The 22,410-nt window shown below is 37.6% G+C and overlaps 1 long non-coding RNA gene, 4 other non-coding genes and 1 pseudogene across 5 annotated transcripts; 2 read left to right on the plus strand and 4 right to left on the minus strand.

Moving 5' to 3' along the window:
* Positions 1-6,584: 6,584 nt before the first annotated feature.
* Positions 6,585-6,674, minus strand: LOC113342045. Its single transcript, XR_003356367.1, has one exon. It is a non-coding gene; the product is annotated as a small nucleolar RNA Z221/R21b (small nucleolar RNA).
* Positions 6,675-8,565: 1,891 nt separating this feature from the next.
* Positions 8,566-8,655, minus strand: LOC113342048. The gene has a single exon (XR_003356368.1). It is a non-coding gene; the product is annotated as a small nucleolar RNA Z221/R21b (small nucleolar RNA).
* Positions 8,656-9,119: 464 nt separating this feature from the next.
* On the plus strand, positions 9,120-9,229 carry LOC113342070. Its single transcript, XR_003356374.1, has one exon. It is a non-coding gene; the product is annotated as a small nucleolar RNA Z279/snoR105/snoR108 (small nucleolar RNA).
* Positions 9,230-16,836: 7,607 nt separating this feature from the next.
* LOC113342570 lies at positions 16,837-17,053 on the minus strand. The gene has a single exon (XR_003356736.1). It is a non-coding gene; the product is annotated as a small nucleolar RNA U3 (small nucleolar RNA).
* Positions 17,054-17,608: 555 nt separating this feature from the next.
* Positions 17,609-18,710, plus strand: LOC113316246 (annotated as a pseudogene).
* Positions 18,711-19,519: 809 nt separating this feature from the next.
* LOC113337160 lies at positions 19,520-21,846 on the minus strand. The gene is made up of 4 exons (XR_003354128.1): positions 21,598-21,846; positions 20,737-20,838; positions 20,005-20,097; positions 19,520-19,877 (listed from the first exon to the last, which is right to left on the minus strand). It is a non-coding gene; the product is annotated as an uncharacterized LOC113337160 (long non-coding RNA).
* Positions 21,847-22,410: the final 564 nt, after the last annotated feature.

The raw sequence follows: 22,410 nt of genomic DNA on the forward strand, positions 1-22,410 counted from the left end.
ACAATAATGAAAATGGGAAGGAGTCATGCGAATATGTCAATACTAATGGGCTGGTTAGAAATTTTATCCTAGGCTAATCTTTTTTGTGTTAGAAATCTTTTTGTGAAAACTACCACCACACTCATTCTTCAGATTTTCTACACTGTCAAACCCACGTCCAGAAAAGTTCACACTCTCACCCATTTTCGCGAAATAAATTTTTCTAAAACCCATATTTTCTGAAATTGTAAAATCAGTTCAGTTCCGTTTCCATATCTACAAACTCTTGAATCTACGAGAAAGAGAGGCGAGAAGAACTTTGATATTTTTGAGAAATATATTCTTCTTCTGTTTCTCTCTAAAAACATCATAAATCTAAATCACAATCAATTGTAAAATTTAGGTCGTTTGAGAATTTCTCAAACTTAAATCAAAAAATTTCTTCACTTCATCTTTCCTCTGTTGCCCAGATTGATCAGAAATCCCTTGTTGTTGTTGCTGCTGCGGTAATATTGGGTTCAATCAGAAATCCCAGATTGTATTATTTTTCTATTTGTTGCTGCTGCCATGGGAACTTAAATCAAAAACTTGTTGAAAAAAGAGATTTACGTGCGGAGGTGAATGCGAATAAGGGCGTGCTAGGAACTAAAAGCAGCGGGTGCTATTATCACCTGAAGTTGCTGTTGTCGGAGAGTAAAATCGAGAGACCGGGAGAAAAAAATCAAAGAACAGAAAATGAAAATTGAGAGATGAAGAAGAAAGAAGAGCGATGCTGATTTTGGGTTTTGAAAGATGAGTTCGAAATCGAGTTAATGGAGAGTGTTGTTCACAGGGAGGATGAAATTCAGAGATTGAATCTAAGATGAAGACTATGATGACTCTGCAATTGAAGAGAAGAAGACTGAATTGAAACTGTTAGTATTGATTATGGGGTCGACCTGTGTTGATGCTGTTGATATGGGTGGTTGACGCTAAAATTTACACAGAGATGAAGAATTAAATATGGTGGTTAAGAAGAACATACATGTCAGTGGATGCCGTGATGGTTATGAGTTTGAATTAGATCGACATTTCATGTTTGCTTCGAATAACAGTAACAGTACTGTAACTGCTACTGGTAAAGAGCAGGTGGGATCGAATCATCAAGATCAGCTCCCCGGGTTGCCTAAATTTGATTAGAGATCATAGAGTGCTTAAATTGGTTTGTTTTTACAGTCATTAATAATATAAACACAGTTGTGTTAATAAAACTAAAATGTATTCTTTCACCTCGGAGAGTACTATTAGACCTCTTCTTTGTTTCAGGCCACAGACAATCATTTTTATGCTGTTTTGGTTTTGTACGTGAGATATTGAAACAGGAAAGATGATGATGATGCTGTTATGACTGCATAATCTGTCATGCAGTTGAAAAAATGTCTGTGTAACATGTTATGCAGTCGTGAAAATGGATGCATAACCTATTATGCATCTATAAAATTTGTTGCATAACTTGTTCTGCAGTCCATAAAACGGTTGCATAACACGTTATGCAACAATTTTTTTTGTCACTATTGAAACCAACAAAAATAAAGACTGCATAACTTGTCATGCACCTACAATAATATCTACATAACATGTTATGCAGTCGAGAAAATGGATGCATAACCTGTTATGCATCCGAAAATATGCCTGCATAAAGCATTATGCATCGAGAAAATTATTGCACAATCTTTTATGCATCGAGAAAATAGATTATGCATCAATTTTTTATGTACGCACTAATACAATGGATACATAACTTATTATAGATGCATAACTGTGTTATGCAGATGCATAATTTGTTATGCAGTGGAGAAAATGGTTGCATAATTCATTATGCGTCTACATAATGTGTTATGCATCTTTTTTGGTGGCTGCATAATGGTTATGTATCAAGTTTTCGAAAATCGATTTTTTCGTGAAAAGCAAAAATTTGATATTCTTGTTTGTACTCGTTGCATAGCTCTCTTTAAAAGATTTCCAACTATATGAAATTTGTAAAATTCCAAGGCGCGGTTTTTTAGATATGTTATATCCAAGTTTGCTTTACAATTATACCCCTGAATAAATAGTATGCATAACGAGTTATGTATCGATTCTTAATAATTTCGGATAATTTTGGGTGTGACAGAATCTAAAGTTAATCGTGGGCCTGATAACAAGAATATATATTTTTTTTGGCCTTAACCTAATTTTCCCAATCTTTTTGTGTCAATACTAATGGGCTAGTTATAAATGAATGATTTTTTAGGGACCATGGTTTTTTTGAGGGGACCATGGTTTTATTAGGCCACCTTCCCTATAGTGATAAGGGGTGTCCTAAAATATTGAAATGACTAACCTACCCTTAACCTAATATAATTTAAAACCAACCTAATAACCGCCTATTTATATATAACCACCACCTCCTCCCACCACCACCGCCCACCAGCGCTGATTACCACCACCACCACCACCTCCGATTATCACTACCACCAACCACCGATTACCACCACCACCTCCTCCCACCACCACCGCCTATTTAAAAAATGTAACAACATCAATGCAATCACAATTAAGTTCTGTTACATGATAATTTTATCGAGTATAAAAGACGCCAGCCGCAGCCTGATTCTGCCATGAGACCACTCCGGAGGTATTTTCCAACAAACCCTTCACTTTAATTTGATTTTGATTGCTTCAATCGAATAGAAATCATCAAAATATGGTTTTAGTAGGATTTACAGAGCCATGTTCGGTTAGGCCGATTTTCCAAAAAACCCTAGTTTACTAACCGAACTTCTTGAAAATGAAGAACACGAAGAACAGTTCGGTTCTATTGGATTTAAAACTAAGTCACCGAACTCTCTGTTCGGTTGTTTCGCAAAAAATTTTAAAATTACAAAGTAACCGAACTCCACCCTTAGAACCGAAAAAAAAAACAAATCCAGTGTAATCGAACTGTGTTATTGTGGCCACTATCTTGAGTTCCAAAATAACCGAACTTAGCCAATAGAGTTTGGTTTTTTCGCAAAAAATTTTAAAACTACAAAGTAACTGAACTTAGCCAATAGAGTTCGGTTGATTCGCAAAAAATACTTTTAACAAAACTCCTTGTATTAGAACAACAGAAGTCCACAAGTTCGGTTCCTTCGCAAAATAAGGATATCACCGAACTTTAGTTTACGAAAATAATGAGAAGTCCACAAGTTCGGTTCGTTCGCAAAAATGTAAAGTTTTCTTTGTAACCGAGCTCTACCTTTGAAACTTCGTAACCGAACTTTACCTAATTCGCCAAGAAATAAATTTCGTAGTAACCGAACGTTTGCCTAATTGCATATATGCATATATAAGCCCAGTTCGGTTGATTCGCAAAATATGTTGAAGTTTGCGAACCAACCGGACTTCTAACACTAGGTTACTTTTAACCTGCAGTTCGGTTGGGAACTTGGTTGCGTTGAAGTTTGCGAACTAACCGAACACACAATATGTACCCAAATAAATTGGTAAGTTCAAAGTTCGGTTACATACTATTTTATTTTAGGTAACCGAACATTACACTGTACGACCAAAACCTCCATTAACGAGCGAGTTCGGTAACCTGCGTGTTTGGAAAACGTAACCGAACTACACTTTCAGGTATGTTCGGTTACATGTTCTTGACATATGGTAACCGAACTGACCCAAATCTGCATAAAAAAATTCATTTTTTTTGAAAGTTTGGAGCAATTCAACCAACATTATCTAAGTTTGAAGCACACCTGGGTACCCAAATACCCTTCCTCCGGTTGTGGTTGGTAAAATCCATCGTTTTTCATGTTTTCCTTCTTCATCTTCTCTAACTTTACTCTCTCAATAATTCCACTTCTTAAAAAAAACATCTGATTTTTTAATCTCACTAATTATCTTTAACTTAATCATCTCACTAATCATTACACTAACTATTATTAACACTAACTAATCATCACCCAAAACTAATCAGGAGGATAATTTAGGTATTAATATAAATATCCAGATAAGGGGTGACCTAGATTTACTTCTAATGTTTTTACCCAAAATAAAACCATGGTCCCCCAAAAAAATCATGGTCCCCAGAAAATCGTTCTTATAAATTTTATCATGGGCCAAATTTTCATGGGCTATATTTTTTTTTTGATAATTAGGCTTTTCCACATTTTGGGGTGTGTGTGGGGGAGGGGGCTACCTATGCCACCCCCAACCTTAGGAGCCGTTCTTTTGCTACTCGAGACTTGCACACTACTACCATTAGAAGACAGCTCATGTTATTCACTCTCGCTTATATATTGTAAAAAAAAAATTCCCGACTGTTGTAACTCATGAATCATTTTGAGTCCCTTTTGGTTAACTTTTTTTTTTTTTTTTTTTTTTTTTGAAACATGAGTTTTATTAAACTACTAGGAAACTATTACACGAGGGTATAAGGTATCCCAAGATTCATCGAGTACAATCAAATTGATAATCCATAAACAAACAGTAACATGATATTGAATCATAACAGTCTTCATATCAGAGTTGCATCGAGGGCAGATGTTGAAGTAGAAGGTCGGAAGGCCTTCTGTCAGTGCCTTCCACAAGAAAAACTGTATTGTTGGTAGACACGACAGTAACCACAAGAACTTAGATGATGGTAGAGGTTTTCGTTGCAATTGATTGAAGTTTCTAGTCAGGCATTTATATCTTGATGCTGCGGTGACCTGCAGTGATAGTTGTCTACTCCTTTGCTTCTGATTAAGCTTTTAACTTTAAAAAGGAAAAAAAAAAGAAAAAAAAAGATTTTGACATTTGGTTATTTTAAAATTTACGCATGGGCCAAATTTGCTTTGGGGTTTGGGGTGGGGTGGTGGTGGTGGGTGGTGGTGTAAAACGTGCGGCCCGACACACGTAGTCGCGTGCTTCACGTACCATGTGCCGTGTCGTGCCAACAATTTAAACGTGTTGTTCTTTATTAGTCAAAAGCTAGGCACAGCGCAGCCCACGAGCACAGCACACGAATAAAAGTGTCGTGCTGTGCTGGCACACATGCTATAATCAATTTGAAATCATTTTCACAAGAATTAGCAAGTTTATCCAATAAAAAGAAATAGCCCATCAAATATAAAATTGTACTATTGTCATGTAAATTAATGTTCTAGTTAAATATACGTGACGACATTATAACAACGGCATTAATAAGGTATTATATGTGTTGTTATAAATAAGCAACATAAAATGTTAAAAACTAGCTAGAATAGTGAATCTTTTGTGAAATATATAAAAAATGTGATGTATTATGCCTTGTTATATAGTGTATTTGTACATGTTATGACGTGCTTTCTTAATGTGTTGTGCTGGGCTGGGCCACGTGCTTATCCGTGCCGCGTGCTGTGCTACTGTGCTAATTAGTCAAACCGAGCACGTCCCATTTAACTAACGTGTTGTGTCGTGCTGGGCTAAGTCACGTGCTGGGCTGGACTGTGCTCAAATTTTAGCGTGCTGTGCTGCGCCAGCCCAGTTTGCACCTCTAGGGGGGCACCTTAGAGCATTTCCTATGGGAATGAACAAATTTATTGTTTTGTTGAGCCACGTGGATGAACAAACTCTATTCTTCACTATGGGAAACAAGGCAAAATGAACAAATCTGATGTTTTAGGGTCCCACTGGTGATTTTATTGATATAAATTAATAAGAGTGGGTCCCACTAATAATTTGATTAATATAAATTAATAAGATTTGGGTCCCAAAAATGATTTTAAAAATATAAATTGGGTCCCACTTGATTATTTAATAATAATAAATAATAAAATATAAACCCTAAATATAATAACCGATTCTTGGAGAGAGAAAAGCAAGGGGCGCTTTTCCTTTGCGATTTAGGCATGATCCCGCATCCTTATCCTAGACGCGCGTCTGATGGTTCGACTCGATGTTCAAATGAACATCCATTTTTTTGATTTGTTCATCCCATAATGGGATCAAAATGAACAAACCCATAGGAATTGCCCTTAGGAGCGGTTCTTTTGCTTGCTCCTCCGTTCAGGATTCTGGTTATTTATAGAATCTGTAGGGTTCTAAAATTTATTGAAAGTAACGTGGTTTCCCAGGAAAAAGAGCAACACTGCACTCATGGTGGTGGTGCCAGATAAAAGTGCCGATCATTTTCAATTGTTCGGTCACGGTCAATGTATCCCTCACATTGCCAGAAACACAATACTGCACAACCACTCATGATCATTTTCAATTGTTCGGTCACGGTCAATGTATCCCTCACATTGCCAGAAACACAATACTGCACAACCACACATTATGGAATCGAGAAAATCTGGAAAACATCATAAACAATCAACTGAGATGAAGGTACACAGATTGGAAGCAAAAAATGGCACATTAGAAATGAATACAGAAAGAACCATCAGAGACCAAATTTTATCCCCAGCAGCAATATTATTACTGTACGGTCCGCATCATGGTTGGCCGCAAAGGACCCCATCATTTGGATCTTTCTTTTATCCCAATCAAAATCCTAATTGAAAAAAATAAAATAAAGATCTTCAAAAACATTAGATCTGAACTAAGAACAACAGATTAATGAACAAAGTTTGATTTGAAGGCTCAGAATAGTTATGGTGAGTCGTTTATCAGCAACTGATTTGATAAATCACTCTGAGTGGTGCATGACTTATATATCATCATAGCCTCCTCTAAACAAATCTACTTTTCTCTAATTCGATTTCAGAAACAACATCAAAATTAAAACTAAAAGATTCATGATTTGATGTAAAGAAAAAATTAAACCTCTACTGGTATGTAAAGAAAAAATTAAACCTCTACTGGTGAAGAAATTAAAAAGAGAGAAAAGGTGAAGAAGAAGAAGCGCCGTCTTAGCTGATGGACACAAGAGGGGAAGCGATGAACCCTTTGGATGAATGCGGTGTAACGATCCTGAATGCGTTCTAACGATCCTGAATGCATTCTAAGGACATCAGGGAGAGGATCCAAGGATATGATGTCGATATATTTTACTTCAAAATTGAAGCCGTGTTGTACTCTTTTTCCCTTTGATCGAGAATAATTTTCCCCAAAAGGTTTTGTTACTCGACAAGGTTTTTAGCGAGACAACACTTACAGCATAAAATGTGTTGAACATTGAAGACATAAAGATCGCGTTGATATTACTGAAAAATATCTGAATCAAAGAAAAGAAACACGATAGTCTGTTAAGCAACGCAACTTCCAGAATCAACAACAAGGTCTTATAAACATTCGAGTCACCAAAGTAAAGTGTGATAAAACTCCTTTTGACTGCACTAGACTAATGAAAATTTTCTGACATCAGGGAGAGCATCTAATGGTGTATTGAACTATTTTCCTCCACCGAGGTTACTTTTTCCCACAAGGTTTTGTTACTCAAGATTTTTCTGGAGGTTCACTGATCGCTTCTTTTTCTGTCTTATAGCCGTCGGAGGGACGGGTAAGGTTTTTAATGAGACAACAACAAACACCGGGAATGTAATTTCCCAGCTAAGGCTATTGTCTTTTCCACGAGGATTTTCTACCTTAGGAGTTGTGAAGCAACTAGTCAACTTCAACAGAGCAAAGTGATCATCTGCAACATATTACCTTTACTTGCATCTGTCACGTTGTACTCTTTTCCCTTCGTCAAGGTTTTATCCTACTAGGGTTTCCTTGTCAAGTTTTTAATGAGGCAACGTATACACATCCAACTATATATGTACTAAGTTTAATTAGTATTGTACTCTTTTTCTTTAGTTCAGGATTTTTCCCTCTGTGTTTTTCCTGACGAAGTTTTAACGAGGCAATTAACTTAAACTCTTCGATCTTTGAAGATCGTATTACATGTGATGAACTACATGTAAAGTACGAGACAACATGTGAAGTACTACATGTGAAGAGTTTACCAAGGTTTTATCCCACTGAGTTTTTTTTCCTTGTCAAAGTTTTAATGAGGCAATGGACTTCGACACAAGTCATCAATAAGAACGACATTTGAAGAACTACATGTGATCATATGAACTTCGACACAAGTGATCATCTGAACGACATACAGGGCCTACGACCCATGAATGTGCGGTCCATCTAGATTCCTAGGGTTGTATATAAAGGAAACTATGTAATGGTTCTATTATAATCTCCTAATAAGATTCTTCTTCTTCTTCTTATCTCTCCATGTTTCACCTATAATTCTCCTCAAACAGAGTCTTTACTCCCCCAATCTCTTCTCTTGAGGAATTTTCAAGAGGGTTGCGAGAACGTACCATCTACATAGCCATATTATGTACATATAAGCTTCATTCAAAATAAAAAATTATGAGGTGAACAGATTGGAAGCAAAATAGCACATAAGAGGAGAATAAAGAAAGAACCATCAGAGACCAAATTTTATCCCGAACAGCAGTGTTATTATTACTGTACGGTCCGCATCATGGTTGGCCGCAAAGGACCCCATCATTCGGATCTTTCTTTTATCTCAATCAAAATCCTAATTGTAAAATAAAAAATAAATTAAGATCTTCAAAAACATTAGATCTGAACTAAGAACAACAAATTAATGAACAAAGTTTGATTTGAAGGCTCAGAATAGTTATGGTGAGTCGTTTATCAGCAACTGATTTGATAAATCACTCTGAGTGGTGCATGACTTATATATCATCATAGCCTCCTCTAAACAAATCTACTTTTCTCTAATTCGATTTCAGAAACAACATCAAAATTAAAACTAAAAGATTCATGATTTGATGTAAAGAAAAAATTAAACCTCTACTGGTATGTAAAGAAAAAATTAAACCTCTACTGGTGAAGAAATTAAAAAGAGAGAAAAGGTGAAGAAGAAGCGCCGTCTTAGCTGATGGACACAAGAGGCGTGCAATTAGTCATAAATGAACTTGGGTTTAGAAAACCCTACTAGGGTTTTTGAGAATACTAGGGTTTTCTACTAATTGCACCCCTTTTAAAAAATCTTATAGGTTTTTGAGAATACTAGGGTTTTCTAAACCCTAGAATCCGTATACTAGTCCCAGTAATAGTCCCACACTGGTGAGTACAGAGGCGTGAGTGTCAAAATGAGAGTGATAAATATGGATGACAAATGCTCGATCAAACTCATGATCCTTCAGGCAGATAATGGGAAATGATGAGTGGTCAAAACTCGCAAACTCTATGCGAGAATTGGGTGTCCAGCCTAAGCCTGGTTACGACAATATGGGCACTCCCCTTTTGTTACCCTTCTGATCCCTGCCCCACCTTTTAAAACAAAAATTCAAAATTTTTTGGCTGGCCAACCCCTATAAAGCTGATCCTTTGACATTTCATTCGATCCCGCATGCCAGCAAATTACTAATTTGATTATCAGTAATACTTACAAGCAGAAAACTTATCAACTTTCTTTTAACTCTCTTGAACTTATAATTCTCTTGAACTTATTGATCTTTTAATTCCCTTGAACTTACTAAATTTTCATTCCTCCGAGGTTGCACAATTCATTTCTGACATGATTAGATGTTAAAACATTGTATAAATTGTCCAGCGGTTGCACAAAATACCATTTTACACCAGGGACGGGCCAATGAACTAGTGCAGGGTAGAGCTAAACTTATGCCAAAAAAATAAAATAAAATTGGTTCTACAAGATACTGAATTTTCTGCAAAAGAAGTTCTAAACTAGTACCTTATTCTCTTCCTTATGCAAATATATCATCTGTCGCTTGTGCAACAACCAAATTCTAATCGTTTTCTAAGATTTATAGCAACCAGGGGACTATATATATCACCTCACCTGCAAGGCACATGAATCACAAAAACCTTACAAAATCCCAAAGTGGTTAGCTCCACAAAATTATCAAAAACCATTAGCAACCAAACTTCCATTCACGTTGTAGCAAAAAGTTATATCCTATTATGAATGCATTAGTAGTCAAGTACAAAAGGAGTATATGATGGCTTTTGCTGCTGACAAGAACCAGGTTCATGGTGTGATGACTGTCAGTAGAAGGAAATAGTTCTCTTAATTTATCACCCCTCTTCGGCTTGTATAATGATTATCGTTTTTAATTTCTTAGTTGTTGTAACACGAGGATGGTTGAGTGACATTGTAACCTAAACAGAATGTAGGTGTAGATAATCAACATGGCTAGGTGGCAAGATCCTAAGCTGTGATACACCAAAGAACAAAGAGCGGGGAAGCACAAGATAGAATCAGACGGTGCAAGGAGCGAGGCATCACGTGGGTCGGATGTGACGTGATCCTTATCCTCTGACAGGTCGGGCGAACAATCAGAAAGCATTCGGTCAGACGAAGGGAGATGGTCAAACAAAGGAACGAGAAGAAGAGAAGGGCGACATCGTGTTAACCGGACGATTAAGACTCAGCCTCGGGTGAAGAACTATCGGTCAAACCACAAAATCGGGCAAGCAGTGAAGGTCCGATAGAGAACAACTAAATTGATGTAATGTGACCAATATTGTAATTCTGTTGTATGTCGACCTTGGCCTATAAATATAAGGACAGGTCGAGAGAGAGAGGCAAGTTGGAAGAGAGATAAAAAACAAGACACTACATTGGAGAGTTTGAGAGTTACACCATTTGAGAAGGAGAGTTACACGATTTGAGAAGGAGAGAACATATTGTAATCAAAGAAAAGAAATAATAACATTCATCCTTTCACCCCGTGGACGTAGGTAATCATACCGAACCACGTATATCTTTGTGCCTATGTTTGTTGTGTATCTTCACTTTGTGTTAAATCAACTTCTACTTCGTTGGATGTGGTGTGTGATTTTACGCCACTACACAGAATTAGTAGATACATGAAACTAACACTACAAGTTGTCAAAATTAAATACCACATGTTGAAATTTTCATACGAACTTGGGAGATATACGAGCATAGTTGTGTTACTCGCATAGAGCTCCTAGGAAGAAAGACTAACACTTAAGCTCTCATAAAACTCTTAATATTATTATTAACTTCTTGCCCGATTACAAATGATTACACTTCAGCCTATTTATAAGCTACACAATACCAACCAGGACCTTCCTAGAATTCTCTAGACACTATTTGGTTTATCATACAACAGTATAATAACCGACCTTTCTTATAGAACTTTGTAGGCATGACCTACTCTAGATGATTCTAGAGTTTTGGAAACTATTCTAACAGGCTAACTAAATGACTCGGTCATAACTCTAGCGATTCACTGTGTAGAACTTTCTACACTTTTCTCAACTAATCAAGAAAACTCCAAATTACAAATTACAATTTCCAACATCCCCTCCTAGGAGTAATCTATGCTTTATGGTTTAGATCTTCACCTAGTTGCTCATTCTTCACTTCTCATGCTCGTGTTGCAATTCCTCTTTTTCCATGTCTGACATTTCTCCGCGACGACACACCTCGTCTTCTCATGATGTCTCCATAGATCTTGCCTCTCTTCCTCTTTTCTTCTAGCTAGCTTACCTTTTCTGTTAACCTCCCGGTGAGTGTACTCCCACCGTCTCCAGCCTTTACTCGTCCTGGCCTTTACACGACCTTCCTTTAGCCATAACTCAACTTTCCTTTAGCCTTTACTCGGAACCTCTCGTCACGAGTAGAGGATTAGCATCTCGTGACAACATGGATTTTCTCCTGCCATGTTAGAAAGTGCATTCTTCCATGCACTCCCTACAACTTCTCTTTTACTTTTTAACTGTCATTTCATGGAGACGCTTTCATATCTTCAAAACTAAAAACTACCGTAACTTGACTCCGGTCTTTTCACGAGCAACATCTTCTTTCTCATTTTTTTTTAATTTTTTTGTCTTTTCCTTCTCAAAACTCCTTTTACTTAGACTTGGGTGATAACTTTCATATGGGATCTAAAACAAACAATGAAAACTCAACACTTTAGATAGTTTTGAGAGTCATACCTTCACTTTCGCAATTGCTTAAAACTCCACAAACATTTTGATTCGCGCAGCTTACACGCCCCATATGGATCGAACCTCCGCTTCGATACCATGTTGGAATTTCCATATATACGAACTTCGGAGATATACGAGCATAGTTGTGTTGCTCGCATGGATCCCCTAGGAAGCAAGACTAACACTTAAGCTCTCAAAACTCTTAATATTAATATCAACTTCTTGCTCGATTACAAATGGTTACTGTTAGAGCATTGCTCGGTCGAACTCGCAAGCATTGCTATCTCAAGCTTGTTTGTCAAAACTATATGTCTTTATTTCTAGTCTACTTATACCTAAAGTCTCGGAGTAGGATAGTTAAGTGTAGTTGAGCCCCAGACTCCCCCACAATCATCATATGAAGACGAAGAACTACTCAAGGAACCAGTGGAACTTCATCAACCAAAAGGTATGTGGAGACTTGAACTTATCTATCACTCAAAGTCTATCTACTTTATCTCCTACTCTTGAGACAAAAGTCGTATAAGTATATAAATTTCAATTATACATATTTGCTATTTCGAGCCGGGTTTAACTCGCCTATCTATTTCTCGAAATATGTGTCGGTAAGCTTTCGCTTTAGCCAAGTTAATCTTTACTCGTGACGAAAGTCATGTTGACATTTCAATATCTTGAAAATCTCTTTGATGAAAAATAGTTTATGAATAACAACTATATAACATCCTCTAAGAATGTTTCAATGATTGAAGTGTAGAGTTGAGATTATGTAACCATCTTTGGATATAAGCATATGTATAGTGTGTGCGCACATTAGTATATAAATCCATGAAAGGGGAACCAAGTGTATGCATATGTTGTGTACGAAATTGGTGAAGGAGACAGGTTAAGTATGCATACCCGTACGCATACTGGCAGAAGTTCACGTCCGTGAATATCTGCTGAGTTTGGGAATTGACAAACTCTTAATCAGTCACCTTAAGTATGCGTACCCGTACGCATACTGACGGAAGTTTTCTACCCGAGAATTTCTGCTGAGGTTGGAAATCAAAACCAACTCAAATCCGATTGCTTAGATAATGGAGCCAGCAATCACATGACTGGTAAGAGACACTGCTTTTCTGAACTCAATGAGAAAATCAAAGGCCAAGTGAAGTTTGGGGATGGATCTTCTGTAGAAATTGAAGGGAAAGGATCAATTCTATTTCAGAGAAAGACCGGAGAACAGAAGCTTGTCACAAACATCTACTTCATCCCAAACTTACAAAGCAACATTCTAAGTTTAGGACAAGCTACAGAAGTTGGATGTGATGTTAGAATGCGACAAGATTATCTAACATTTCATGACCCAAGTGGAAGACTTTTAGTTAGAGTCTCACGCTCACAGAATAGACTCTACAAGATAAGTCTCATGATTGGAAGGTCATTGTGTATGAATATGAGACTGGAATATCAGACATAGAACTGGCACGCAAGGTTAGGACACATAAGTTTCAGAACCTTAAAAACTATGTCTCAGAACAAGATGGTTCGAGGGCTACCACAACAAAACAGAGTGGTGGAGAGGAGAAATAGTACTCCAATGGAGATGAAAAGAAGTTCTTTAAAGGCTATGCAGGTACCTAATTATCTATGGGGAGAAGTTGTACGACACTCCACATACCTGATAAACAGGATACCTACGAAAGCTCTGAAAGACATGACTCCATATGAAAGTTTGCGAAAGAGAAAACCAAACATAGATCATTTAAGAGTGTTTGGTTGCAAGGCATACGCAAAAGTTGATTCTGCAACTCTTAAGAAACTGGATGATCGATCTCCGACTCTTGTGAATCTAGGAATTGAGCCTGGATCCAAAGCTTACAGATTATTCAATCCAACAACGAAAAGAGTGATAGTGAGTCGAGATGTGGTATTCGATGAAAAAGCAAACTAGAACTGGAAAGAAACTAATGATGGACCAAGTAGGGATCCAGGAATGTTTCACATGAGATGGGGTCAAGTAATTGATGAAGGCGAAGGACCCATAATCATCAATACAAATGGAAACAATGATGTTAATCAAGAAAAAGAAGAGAATAATGAAAACACTGAGAATAACGAAGAAGAAGAAGAAGAAGAAGAGATCGATGAAATAACTCAACCCATTCCACTGCGAAAATCAACAAGACAGATACAAAAGCCACAGTATCTGGAGGATTATGTTCTTCAAGCTGCAGAAGAATGTGAGATTATGTTACATTCTGTTAATGATGAACCAAGGAATTTTCAGGAAGCAAAGGTCTCGACTAAATGGACACAAGCATGTAGAGAAGAAATTATTTCAATCAACAGAAACAAGACTTGGTTTCTAGTTGATAAGCCAGGTGGGATAAAAGTGATTGGTCTTAAGTGGATCTTCAAAATAAAACGGAATGCTGATGGTACTGTCAATAAATACAAAGCAAGGCTTGTAGCTAAAGGACATGTACAAGAATCAGGCAGAGATTTTGATGAAGTTTTTGCACCAGTTGCTAGAATTGAAACAATACGCTTATTAATTGCAGAGGCAACATCAAACTCATGAGAAATTCACCACTTAGACGTTAAGACAGCATTCTTACATGGTGAATTGCGAGAAGATGTGCATGTTGAACAACCAGAAGGTTTTGAAGTAAAAGGACAAGAGCACAAGGTTTATAAGTTATCAAAAGCTCTATATGGTCTAAGACAAGCTCCTCGAGCCTGGAATACAAAGTTAGATCAAATCTTAAGAGAAATCAGATTTGTTAAGTGCTCTAAAGAAACATCAGTATACAGAAGATAAGAAAAGGGAACGCTTCTTGTGATTGCAGTTTATGTAGATGGTCTATTTTTGACTGGCAACTCCCTTAAGGTGATCAATGAGTTCAAGAGAGAAATGTCATCAAAGTTTGAGATGTCAGACCTCGGAAAACTCACTTATTACCTTGGCATAGAAGTCCATCAAGGAGTAGATGGGATTCAGATTAAACAAGAATCTTATGCAAGGAGAATTCTGAAAGAAGCAGGACTTGAAACTTGTAATCCAACTAAGATACTAATGGAGTTTGGACTTCAAGTTTCAAAGGCACAAGAAGAAGCAGAGATTGATTCAACGAGTTATAGAAGAAATGTTGGATGCCTTAGATACTTGTTACACACAAGACCATACTTGGCTTTCTCTGTGGGAGTAGCAAGCCGTTATATGCAGAGTCCACGCAAGTCTCATGGTGATGTAATAAAGCAGATATTGAGATATCTAAGAGGAACAATCAGCTGTGGATTGAAGTATGGTCGAGGAGGATCAAGAGGAATTGTTGGGTATAGTGACAACAGTCATAATATTGACCAAGATGATGGAAAAGGTACAACTGGTCATATATTTTATCTAGGTGAAGCACCTATTATATGGTGTTCACAGAAGCAAGACACTGTAGCCCTCTCATCCTGTGAAGCTGAGTTTATGGCCGCAACAGAAGCAGCTAAACAATCAATATGGCTTCAAGAACTGTTGGGTGAAATCAAAGGAAGAGAACCTGAAAAGGTTCTCATCAAGATTGATAATAAGTCTGCAATTGCACTCACTAAAAATCCAGTGTTTCATGGGAAGACGAAACACATTCACAAAAGGTATCATTTCATACGAGAATGTATCGAGAAGGAGATCATCAACGTTGAACACATAGCAGGAACTGAGCAGAAAGAAGATATATTGACAAAGGCATTAACTCGGATCAAGTTTGAAGAAATGAGACAATTGATTGGAGTACAAGGTATGTCACGGGTAAGGTTGAAGCTTAACGGGGAGAATGTTGGATTAACTTCAACATAGAAGTCACTAACAAGCTAGTTAGGATAAGATTAGGAAATTGATGTAATCCTAAGGGAATTAGAAGTCATCTAGTTCTAAGAAAAGGAAAGACATGTAATAAGGTAATAAGACTAGGAAAAGGAATTCATAGTTCTATATATATATGAACACCAAAGTTGTGGTTGATCATATGAGCAAGATTAGAGCTTGTGTTTAGTTTTGAGAGATTTTCTAAACATCAATAAAGAGAGTTGTCTTTATATAAGCTAAGTTTCATCTTGCAGTTGCCATTAATAGAGACATGAAAAGATAATCAATCCAAGTTCATCATTAACACCTAATTGCTTGCCATATTAGCAGTTAGAATTTCAATCAATTCAAAATGCAAGAAAACAACCAGGGAATGAAGAGATTATCACACCACTAGCGTGATCATATCCGGATGCTGCGAAGAACCTAAGTGCAATCATGGACTCCCTTCCACAAATACTTAAGCTGCATCCAAGTTAAATATTACATGTTTTAGCAGTCGAACAAATTACCGATTGGAAAGTTAATGAAAGAAATGTAACAAGACAAGTGAACAAAGTTAAAGAGCTAAACCAAATTGACAGGGCATTTACTACAACTTGATTGCTAATTAGACTTGCTGATGCTATGATTAAAATTCTATGGTGCCGGTACTCCAAACTTCAATAAAGAACACAACAAATTAGCCTATTTTCTACCATTCAATAATTGTTGTTGGGTAGGAAAACAGGTTGGAGATGGACCGACCGAGTTTTCGACAGAGAGATGTTTAAGAAAAAGTTTTGTTTGTTTTTGAAACACATTTGTGCTTGTTAGGTATTTAGCACTAACCCCTCTGGTAATTATCATTTCATAGAAGCATTCCAACACCCAGCTTTGCATTACGAGAACAACTAGCTAGTATCTGGTCGGCAACATTCAGAGTGTGGATTCATCCTTGCTTTAAATTCTTATGCTTAAGGAATACCCAAGTTCTTCTGGTTTCCTAGCTAACAACCACAATCAAAATAAGACCTCATCATCGGATCCAGAGAATCACAAAAGTAGTAGTACTATTTTATCACATCAGAGTCTTGACCAAAAAAAGGAACAAAAAAGTGTTTTGGAGTCTGTCAGACAACCGCACGACCACCACAGCAGGCCAAGGCCAAGCTGCGAACGATCATCTACAGCCACAAGGCCTACATCATAGGCCCGTGACCATTAATCACCCTCTGGTCGTGCGGTCCTGGTTCATCAACCAGACTGAGGTTCCTGTCTCCTTAGAACTCAAGGATACAGAGGTACGAGCCTATAGAACAGATCCTGTTCAAGTAAGGTCGTGTCCAGTTCCCCGATTCAACTCCCTATATACTACAGTCTACTTCGCAGCGCTGTCGCTGTGGGACTAAGAAATGAGGTTCTAGAATCTAGTTACTTCTGAATCCCATTTGGGGAAAATACTATAGATATATATATATACGTCGCAGGTTCGAGACTCGCATACCCATAGCAATCGTAATGGGAAATGATGATGCCTCAGACCAAGTTGTACAACCACTACTCTCTAATCAAAAGAGAAGTAGTTGATGTTGATGTAGCTGCACTTGGTAATCCTTAAGACTAGTATTTACTCTGTAACATCTTGCTTAAAATATTACTTAGTCTTATTTACTATGTTCAGATTTGTATGAGAATCCATCCATTATGTCTATGAAAATCCATGTCAGACATATTGCGTGGCTAACAAAAAAAAACAAAGATTCTTGAATTTGTGGTGCAAACTCTACAACCAATGAGAACTTAGTAGAAGATATTCATGGATAGATATATCTAATCCATAATCCAACACTGGTAACTTATATAAAGAACTTAAACTGCATCAGTCTTAACTCACCAAATCCAAATACCATCTTCAGTAACCTTTCAGTTTCATTTCTCTCTAACCAAAAAAAAAAAAAAAAAAACAGATTTGATGGCAACCATGGCTCTCTCTTCTCCATCATTTGCAGGGAAAGCTGTGACTGTGAACTCACAAACAGAATTCCCAACTAATGTTAGATCCAGCAGCAACAGCAAGATCTCCATGAGGAAGACATCTGCAAAGAAGCCTGCTGCTTCTTCTGGAAGTCCATGGTATGGTCCAGACCGTGTCAAGTATCTCGGCCCCTTCTCTGGAGAGTCTCCATCGTACTTAACAGGTGAATTCGCTGGTGACTATGGCTGGGACACTGCTGGATTATCAGCTGATCCAGAGACCTTTGCCAAGAACCGTGAACTTGAGGTGATCCATTCAAGGTGGGCGATGCTAGGGGCTTTGGGCTGTGTCTTCCCCGAACTCCTTTCTAGAAATGGAGTCAAATTCGGCGAAGCAGTTTGGTTCAAAGCCGGATCTCAGATCTTCAGTGAAGGAGGATTAGACTATTTGGGCAATTCCAGCTTGGTTCATGCACAGAGCATCTTAGCTATTTGGGCAACGCAGGTCATCCTTATGGGCGCTGTTGAGGGCTACAGAGTTGCCGGTGGTCCGTTCGGTGAGGTCATTGATCCACTTTACCCAGGTGGCAGCTTCGATCCGTTAGGCCTTGCAGAGGACCCAGAGGCGTTCGCTGAGCTAAAGGTAAAGGAACTAAAGAACGGGCGCCTTGCTATGTTCTCCATGTTTGGGTTCACTAGAGAACCTCGCAGACCACCTTGCCGACCCAGTGAACAACAATGCTTGGTCATACGCTACCAACTTCGCTCCCGGGAAGTGAGAAAAAGCGCTACGGTTAACCAAGAGAATCATTCTCCCACCAAATAATGCCTTTGGTGTTTGAGTTTCTACCTTTTCCCATAAATGTCCTTTGTAAATTCATCTAGCTTGTAAAATTGTGTAGCATGTCTGCATTTGGTCTTCATTATGTTTCTGTACCTTGTAAAAATCGCAGAGCGCCCTGAAGATAATTCAGTTCTCTTCATAGTCTTTGTATCAATCTAATAGAATCCATTTTTGAGATAATTCAGTGTTCCAATAAAGTTCATATATCTGGCTCCAATGGGAAGTACACACATTCTAGAAACAACAAAGCCGTTCAAATGTTGTGTTGTAGATTGTAAATTGTGACAGTCAGAAGTCGCAGTTTTAAGTCTTAGTAGTCATTCTTGCGCATCTTCTAATTCTCTTCATCATGAGCATTACTATTCTTGCGCATTTTCTTAATATGTTCCATCGGGAATTGGTGTACACTAAATTGCATACATTTCCTAATCTTTACGAGATCACGATTGATGAATTCATGGATTGCTTCTTGGATCGACACAACTCCATTTTGACTACCAATTAGTATTTTCTTTAGTCGACCATGAGACCCCTCCGCAATGCTTGTCGCCTCGTTCTTGAAGTTACGATATTCATATGTCCATGCAAACACAAACCTCTCCTTAATCGTTAACCATTGTGTTTTACAATACTCAACCGGTTTTGGGTAGTCCGTGCCGTATTCATCTTCAAATTTCTTCAAGTTACATTCGTAAATTTCCTCGGTCATCGACCAAACGATTTTGTCCCATGCTTTCATGAACATTTTCCAAATTATTCCATCCTCCTTCCACTTTTCTTCAAATAGCCTATCCTCTTCCTTACGTTCTTCCAAGGTTAATTTACTAATGCGCTCATCCTCTTCCTTTGACCTCTTGGTACCCTTCCTTGGTCTTTTAGCTTGGAAATGATGATGGCAATTGGTTTTGAGATTGCATTGAATGTGCCACGTACATTGCAAGTTTGGGCTTCCGGAAACACTACCGCTATTGCATGCATTAAGGCTTGATCGTTATCCATTACAATAACCCTTGGAAAATTATCACCGTTATAAATGGACCTCAACGTCTCCAACATCCAAATGAAACTCACATTGTTCTCATGATCCATTAAACCCCATGCAATCGTAAGCTTGTGAAACTCCTTTGGAACCCCTCGTTCTTTCATCATTATCACCTAATCATCATAGCTTCTGGGAGCATATTACATATTAGACCATAAATTCTTAATCTTATCTGGTTTCAAAATCGTCAACTTATTTTCTTGCTGCAATTGAGGCAGTTTTAAGCTTCCTTGAAATTTAGACCACCAGGACTTCGACCTCAGAATTTAGTCCAGTTTTCATGTTTCTTTCTAGTTCTAAAGCATCTTGGACGAATCAAACAATGCAATATGTTAGATGATAACACCATGACGTTTCAACCAGTGGTTAAGAAATTTCACACTCATATTAGTCAATGCTGAACCAGTATAAAAGCTATTAGTATATGCTTACCAGATGAACTACCAATAGCCGTATAAAATCCTCTAGAGCTTGACTGTGTTCCATGAATTCCTACTAAATTTGTTTCTCCATCCATGAAAATTCCTGCATACCAAACAAGAGAAATATGATTTAACCTGACAGATTAGTTTCCAGCCACATGTGACTGGATCAATTATCTCATAGACAGATGTTATGGCCAAGATGCATTGTGAAATTGACTGACTACAAAATTTTTACGGCTGATTGACGAATGTATTTAGATGGCATAGACATGAACTCAAAGCTAATTAGTCCTGCTAGTCGGCACACCTAATGTCTGCTTGGTCTACTCGACTTCAATCTGCATTGGTGCAAACATAAAGAACCCATCCATTTGGAATATATGGGACAAAAGTAAAACTAGTTACACAAACAAATTCGGTGGTTCATCTGTGTTCAATTTTCCATTTTTGCTATTGCTGAACAAAAATGAAAAAAAAGGTTTGTATAAATGAAACCTATTTAGGACTGAGGTTTTATGTATGGCTGTATGGGCCATATGCTTATTTTCTTTGCTTTTAACAGATGGATTGTGCCAGCAGGTGTCCTAGAGTAGTTTAGAATTTGTATAAAGTCTTAGAACCATCTGAATTCTACTAACCAAGTGTCGAACTCAAGGAAAACCAACTACATTCTACTCCTTGTACATCTGAACCAAGTAAAAGAGTTAGGTCTTAGAACTTGCCAGCTGGTAGCCCTCACCCCATATGGCTGAGAAGGAACTGAAGGAGACTCCACCATCGAATAAAATAAAACAATGTAAGCTATCCATAGCACAATTAGCATAGGAAAACAACAACACACCTGCAAAAGGAAAAACAACTACAAATGTTACAGTGATGCAGTGCAATTGATATTGTAAAGACCTGCATCCATAGAACAGTTAACATCATTAATGCAGCACAGAAGCACAGTGCGTGTGTTACCAAAACCACCCAAGTTCTGGCTTAATTCTATAGGAATACCGATAATCAACAGCAGAAACACCCATCATGTTGCTGCTAGATTCTAGAAGGACAAATTTTGCAGATTTTAGGGGAGTAAATGTACATAGAATCATTTCAACTGAAGTTGCCAAAAGATTTGTGAAATCTCATGGCAGCAACAAAAGTTGTGAACTTGAGAAAAGCATAAACTAGGTTGTCCCTCCTGTTTAACAGTGTCATGGAACCCTATCAGCTGGCGTGACAATTCAATCAGCATTCAAATTATATCAATTCTATGTGCAAATCCTGATTCAACACTGCATTCTCATGCAAAATCTGGAAACTCATTTGATTGCTCTCTACAAGAAATCATCCCAATCAATATCTCATGCTATAGAAATCAGTATATTAGGCTTCACATAAAATCAGATGCAAAGCATGAACACAAGGCAAATGTAAATCACTTTAAATGACAGGGCCAGATTTTTTTCCACCATTTTTTTTTTTGAATTAAACAGAAGATCGATCACTGAAAATTAGAATCTCAAATACATAAGAATTAGATCATGCAAGAATCAAAAAGAGTAATTAAAAAAATAAATAAACACCCAGCGATCTTAGATGGAGAACCACATACCTGGAAATTCTTCATTGATATGGCCGGGAAAGCTTTCTTTGTTTTAATTTCCTTCCAAAATCAACATTTGTAACTAAAATCAAATTTGAAAAAAAGGGGCGGCTAAGATGAAAATTTGATAAAAAGGGGTTAAAACCAAAGTTTGAGATACATATTTTCGAGTTTGGTGGATTAAATCTTCCCATGGTGGAATTGGAGTTCTTCACAGTAAGAGAAAAGAGGAGGAGGAGAGGAGTTGAAGTTGGAACCAGAGATTCCGAGAAGAAAGAGTAGAAGTTGATTTTTAGTAGAAACCAATTTAGCTTTAACCTAGGGTTTCTACCGGAGAGTAAATTAGTTTTCTACCGAGGGGTATAAAGATACTTTTGCTGATGGCTAAGACACCCCATAGCAAGAAAATGCGGATCGATATCCAACCCCAAAAGGGAGGCAAGCTGGGTGGGAAAAGGTCAAATCTGAGTTGCCTATCCCGTCTCAAGTTGAGTTTATCAATTGAACATGAGATTGATCGATTAAATATTAGCTGTTCAGCCGAGATTCGGCTCGGGCCAAGGCAATTTGCCTAAACTGGATCCATGATGGCTAGTTCATCCGACTTTATGTTATTCATCATTCAATTATTTTCACTTCTGAAATCATGCTTCGTGCATTCATAATCTCAAAAAATTTCTTTATGAGCCTAAATTATAAGAAGAAAATTTCCAAAAAATGACAGGTTCATCAGAAACACAAAATGTTCCATCACCAAAAGTTTGTTGTCCAAAATATGGTCAGGATGAAGATAAAAAGGTATTTGTAGAGTTATGTAGTTTA

Source organism: Papaver somniferum, chromosome 1 (assembly GCF_003573695.1).
Source record: "Papaver somniferum cultivar HN1 chromosome 1, ASM357369v1, whole genome shotgun sequence".
Classification (NCBI taxonomy): Eukaryota; Viridiplantae; Streptophyta; class Magnoliopsida; order Ranunculales; family Papaveraceae; genus Papaver; species Papaver somniferum.